At 44.7% G+C, this 6,461-nt stretch overlaps 1 long non-coding RNA gene across 1 annotated transcript; it reads left to right on the top strand.

Moving 5' to 3' along the window:
- The first annotated feature begins 4,468 nt into the window (after positions 1 to 4,468).
- On the top strand, positions 4,469 to 6,049 carry LOC143489264 (uncharacterized). Its single transcript, XR_013124625.1, has 5 exons — positions 4,469 to 4,608; positions 4,977 to 5,132; positions 5,285 to 5,359; positions 5,539 to 5,675; positions 5,863 to 6,049. It is a non-coding gene; the product is annotated as an uncharacterized LOC143489264 (long non-coding RNA).
- Positions 6,050 to 6,461: the final 412 nt, after the last annotated feature.

The following is a 6,461-nucleotide window of genomic DNA, read 5'->3' as shown; positions in this document are numbered from 1 at the left end:
ATTTAGGCTTCAGCCACGCAGATTGCTGCAAAGGTATGTGTGTGTCTTTGGACTTTTAGCGCTAAGGGTTTCTGACGGTCCTTTGACTTTAATTAAGCGATAGAAGACGAGAGGGAGTGTGTTATCGCCAATAACCGGCTGTGATTCGGTCGTAGTGTGGAGTCTTTTTCTGAGTCTGTCCAAACTGGCTGCAGCTCAAACGTTATGTTAACAACATCCATTTGATTAATTTTAGCAGGTTGTATATAAAATAATAATAACAGACCATTAATAACAATTTCATCTGTTAACCTTTCTCCCAAGAGCCGCGTGAATCCAAGCAAAGAGCCGTTTTGTGTTTTGTGTGTACATGCCGTTGCCTGGCAACGCTCCGCGCAGTTCTCACAAACATCCACCTCAGATTGTGAGGAACTAACTGTTGTATAATGATGGTTTTAAATGCGGTTTTTAAAGTAGCTGTAGATTCAACATTTGTTTTTGGAAAGAGTATCGATATTTAGTGATTTTTGACGTGCCTTATTACTAATGTGCAACCAACTCTTAAACCTTTGGGACTGTTGTACATTTACTAACTAAATGTGCATTAATACACATTGAGGCGATGGTAGCAAACGTTTAGGTCAGGAGTGGCCAACCTGCAGCTCTTTGCTTGGTTTCATGCGGCTCTTGGGAGAAAGGTTAACAGATGAAAGGTTATTTAATGGTTGTTATTATTATTTTCTTAGATAAGACATGTTTACTATGCATTTAGTGGAATACTGATCAATATATATTATTATAGGGCTTGAAAAGCGTGTCGAAGGTCTCGATGCTGTGACTTGTGCTATGTAGTTTTCGAGTCGATAGTACGGTGGCCCTGAAAGCCCATCACGATGCAAGCGGAAAACGCACTGCAAATACTCAAAGCAAATGCATCGTTAGCTAGCTACATTTAAAGAGCTTTATTAATTCCCCTAGCTAACTATTTAGATAGATACTAGTTTGTGTTAAATGGGATTTTTAATCAGGGTTTTTAAGCTTTGGTTTCTGTCTAAATACTTAGCTAGCAAGCTACATTTAAGGAGCATTTGATGCTGATGATGAGCTAAATGATGCAGCATGTATCAAAACGATTCAGCAAAATAGACTAAACATAACCTGATAAGAGACGAAGGGAATATCACTGTAGGTTTTAAACTAGAATCAAGAGTTGTGTTAGACTGTAAACACTTTCATACACACTGCACACAGTCGTACTCACAATCGCTCTCCCCTTCTCTCATGCCATAAACACACCTTCATTCACACACACTCTCACATACCACACACACACACAAACAGACACATATCCAAAGAGGTTCTTTTTACGGATTTGTGAGTTGCATGACTGGTTGCAGTACACCACGACGAGGCTTTTCAAATTTTCCGAACACATTTACGTCATAGTGCAGTCTGTATGACGTACTTCTAAGACAAACAAAGCATAATTTATATCCCATTAGTAGTCCGTTCTGCTGGATCAGGAACATTTAGGCTACAGGTCTACCTCTGAATACGTACATTTACCTCTAAAGACAGTGAATTTGGTGAATCACAGGTACTGATAAATGCAAAATGCTACTAGCCCTCTTTTCTTTATATGATAGCGAGGTAGTTGAAAAGCAAGGGCTTGAAAGCCCGAGGGCACCCCTAATCAAAATTGTGGAGGAGCTTCTCAAACGCCAGAAGCTCCTTGGCACCAAAATGGACGTTTTCTCGCTCTGGTGAATTTCGAAGTGCGTTGGTGTTTTGCCTGTCTGACTGATGTGTTGACCTCGTTTCAGAAATGGAAGCGTTGCTCAAGAAAACCTGCGACCAGCTACTGGAAGCCCGCAAGGTTGGTCTTGTGCACAGTATAATGTGTCATTACATATGTGTCATTATGTGTCATTACATATTATAACATGTATAATAATACAATATAATAATTTGTACATCTACAAATAATAATGATATAATAACATAACATATTATAATTTCTATGTCTTTATTAATGATTTTTCTCATAGATTTCTGAGAATCAGGTTGCAAAGCATAAGGAGCTCATGACTGTTTGCCAGGAAGAACATGAAACAATCTCCAAGTTGCAGACTGCTTTAGAGCAGAGTATTGAGACCGCTTCTGAATACGTAAGTGCTTTTAACTCTCTGATGAACATGACAAAGACATAGTAATGTGTCACAATACAAAGTAGGATATCAGAGTACAGAAAATGGTGACATTGTAAGCGTTACAAAAGAGGTAAACCTGCCCTGACTATTTTGATACTGTGTTTTTCTTCAGAGGGCCTTTGTTGATGGCATTAAAGAGACTTTGAAAAAGAAAGACGAGCTTCTGGACCAGATGCAGCACGAGCAGCATTCACTCAAGGAGAAGGTGATGGAACTCTCCAGTGATCTGACGAAGCAGGACCTGGTGTACAAAAACACCGTCTCCATGCTGGAGACAGAGAGGGCAGCAACCACCCGTCTGACTGCTGAGAATCAGGCTTTGACCTGGAAGCTTGTGGAGTTCCAGCAGATCACCAATGAAATGAGCACCAAGCTCCAAGCACTGGAGACTGATTTAAGTATCCAGACAAACACAGTGGTTGATCTTTCTGAGGAACTTCAGAAAGCCAAAGCTCTTCTCAGGAACGGGGAAGAAGAGCGTAGCCAGCAGTCCAGCACCATCAGCTCCTTGAAGCTGGAGGTGGGGGAGCTCCAGCAGACGCTCCACACACTTTCCAGAGGAAGAAAGTCCAACTGTGCTTACATGGCAGTGGTGACATCTTCGAATGAGGAGAGCCGGAAGATCGAGGCCATGGAGAGAGTGCTGAGCAGCACCAGAAAGGAGATTCAAAAAGCCTGTGAGGAGCTGAGACAAAAACAAGACGCTGAAAAAAACGAGAGGTCCAGGGAGCGGGAGCTGGCTGAGTTAAAGGCCATGTGCACTGCCCTGAGGGAGAAGCTCCAGCAATGCCAGAATGAACAGGCCCAGGTGGAGAAGGCACAGAGGAGACAGAAAGACATGGAGGAGAAGCTGGCACATAAAGATCTGGAACTCAACTCTAAAGCTCAGGAGGTTTTAGGGTAAGACCCTTATTAATCGATCTTACTCAGCGATGCTCAAACTGTTCCCTTGTCTTTTAATAACATGCAGTTGGCATTATATATCAGATAATACATAGGTCTGATCCAAACTGAAAACATGGTAAGTTGGCTGTACACAGTATCAGAACAGCAGTTTGTATTGTAACAGTTTGTATTGTAACCACAGGGCAGTGATGGCCTGGTGGTTAAGAAACTGGTCTTGTGACCGGAGGGTCGTGGGTTCAATTCCCAGACCTGAGGCCATGACTGTGGTGCCCCTGAGCAAGGCCCTTAACCATCAATTGTGCTCACTTCTATAAAAAAAAAAAAAAAAGAGATATAAGTCGCTCTGGATAAGGGCGTCTGCCAAATACCATAAATGTAAATGTATTATATGGTTACAGGCTCCAGAAGCAGATGTGTGATGACCAGGATCAAATCAAGAACTTACGTGCTGATCTGCTGCAGAAGGAGTACAACATCTCGTATCTCCAATCAGAGATGCGTCAGGGCAACACCCGTATTGCCGTGCTGCAGAAAGAGGTTAGTAAACAAACCATGGTGTTAAAAATAATCAACGTGGCAGGCAGAGTGGGTGGCGTTAAACCTAACATGTCGGATCACTTCATCGTCCCCCTTAAGGTACAGACCCTGGCTGAAGCTCTCTGGGAGCACAGAACCAAGAGAGTTGACGCGGAGGGAGAGAGGGACAGAGCTCTCAGCGCCTTGTGGAATCAAGAACAGACCATTGCGCAGCTGAAGACTGTGAGTGCCGTTCATTAAGTCTCACTGAGCTAGTGATCTTTCACACGGGCTTCCTGCGTGTTTTCTCATAGCTTTTTCCATGTCGTTGACAGGAGCAGGTCGGGTCGCAACAAACTCTCCGGAAATACTGGGAGACGTGTCAGCGTGAGTACTTTAACACAAACACCCCACAGTACAGCAGTACTAGTGCTAACGCCGTGAGAAGGAGCCAACGGTTGCAGAGACGCCTTCTGCTTTAGACCTCTTGAACCGGTGCTCTTGTGCGGTGTGCTCTAGTATGTGAAATAAGTGGAAAACCTCACCTGGTGTTTGATCTTTTGCCTGTAGTGCTTCAGGAAAAGGACAAGCTGATTCACGAATTGCGGTTCACCCTCGCGGAGAAAGAGAGGGCACGTGTGGAGCAGGAGAAATGTGTTGACGATCTGCAAAAGGACATCAGATCCCTAACTGAAAGTAATGGGAGGCCATTGCATTTTTTTGAACACACAGATTGTTAAGGAACTCGTCTTTTATAGTCGCTGACGTTGGTAACGCTATTCAACCATTTCTCACAGAGCTGGATAAGTTGGAGAGGGGGACCAGACAGAGTGGGACTGCCTGTGGTCCTGATCCCACACATCCCAAGGGAGATAACAAGCGGGACACTACAGGACGCTGCACAGTAAGCCCCCCCAACAAACCCAAGAAACCAGCGGGGAAAGACCAGAAGACAAAGCAACCACAGCAAGACACCAGTGGCAGAGTGCAGCGCAATGTAAGGTTCTCTGTCTCTCACACACACACACACACACACACACACACACACACACACACACACACACAAACACTTGCTTGTTTTGGCTATTAAAATCTAGCAGTGTTTTTTTTTGTCTCACTGCTTATGGTCATAAAGCCACAGTAACACTATACATGTAAACAATTTGAGAGAGATGCAGACACAACAGTGAAGAGCAATGCAGACATAACAGTTAAGATAAATTCAGACAGCAGTCAGTGTCAATCATCTCCTAATTAACATACAGCCCTGATCCCAGATCAGCACTACAGGCTCAGGACCTTCCAGCACCTGCAAACCCGTGTTGTCTTGTCCTCACCAGCCCTCTCTCTGATTGCACTCGGCAGGACTCTTCGGTCTCCACTAAGACGAAGGATAACCGCTCCTCTAAAACAGCAAGCCCAACACCATCGACGTCCGCAGGGCATTCGCAGGGCGTCGACGTCCGCAAGGCTGGAAGCGGCAGGTCCATTAAACCAGCTCAGAAGAGAAAGTTCACGGAGGTCTGTAGCTCCCGGAGGGCTCTTGACAGAACCTGCCTTAAAAAAATAATTAAATGTTTGACTTTTTTTAGGAGTTGCTCACAATTAGCTGGTTGAATAGTATCCTCGTAACCTGGCCTGAACCTGTCTGCGTTGTTTTATGTGTGGTCTAGGACTCCGTGCCATCTGACAACGGGAAGAAACTGCGGCACCGGACGACCTCCAGGGTCAGCGTGACGTCTGTGAAGGTTTGTGTCTGCGCAGCAGAGCTGCTCTTATACCTGTGGCTCCAAGATCACGATCACAGCAGTAATGAATGCTGATCGCTTGGACCAGGGCTGTAATTACAACTGTAGTTATTACTGTAACCGGTTCCTGTAGGGTATAATTAAAACACCCTGTCGTGACAATGTTTTTGATTTGTCAGTGTAAGACAAGTGAGGACGGATCCAGTTGAGCGCACCCTCCTCGCCCCCGCCCTGGCCCCTCTGACGCAGGCTTCCACCCAGCCAAGAAGATCCCCCAGAGCTCCAACCCTGCAGAGATGAAGAGAAAACCCATGAGGTTAGATCGCAGGCTGTTCTAGCCCCAAAGCTCATCACCATTGTTTACACCTTCACATCTGTTGAGTAGGGCTCTGGGATGGCCGTAACTTCAGTACAGTGTTATCATAGTGAACCTATTGTTTTTGGGCTGACTGAGGTGATTTTGGGAATTGTAGTTTTCAAGCTTTTTCTGGTTTCCTTTGCAGATCATGAGTACATCAACATGACAGAAATCATCTCACTGTCAAGCGGAAGACGTAGAAGACTTCAGGCTTCAGGCTTTCCAACCACACAGAAACCACACAGATTGTTAAGTAACTCGTCTTTTATAGTCGCTGACGTTGGTAACGCTATTCAACCATTTCTCAAAGAGCTGGATAAGTTGGAGAGGGGGACCAGACAGAGTGGGTCTGCCTGTGGTCCTGATCCCACACATCCCAGGGAAGATAACAAGCGGGACACTACAGGACGCTGCACAGTAAGTGTTGCTTCGTACTCTTTGATGGCAACATATTTCTCATCCTGCTGCTTTTCTCAGAGGAAACAGAGGCTCATCACCATTGATTACACCTTCACATCTGTTGAGTAGGGCTCTGGGATGCCTGTAACTTCAGTACAGTGTTATCATAGTAACCTATTGTTATTGTAATCACTGAGGTGATTTTGGGAATTGTAGTTTTCAAGCTGTTTCTGATTTCCTTTGCAGATCATGAGTACATCAACATGACAGAAATCATCTCACTGTCAAGCGGAAGACGTAGAAGACTTCAGGCTTCAGGCTTTTCAACAATAAACCACTTCTTGA

The sequence above is a fragment of the Brachyhypopomus gauderio genome, unplaced genomic scaffold (assembly GCF_052324685.1).
Source record: "Brachyhypopomus gauderio isolate BG-103 unplaced genomic scaffold, BGAUD_0.2 sc60, whole genome shotgun sequence".
NCBI lineage: Eukaryota > Metazoa > Chordata > Actinopteri > Gymnotiformes > Hypopomidae > Brachyhypopomus > Brachyhypopomus gauderio.
The sequence above is the reverse complement of the archived record's forward strand: the minus strand, read 5'-3'. Positions and strand labels throughout refer to the sequence as shown.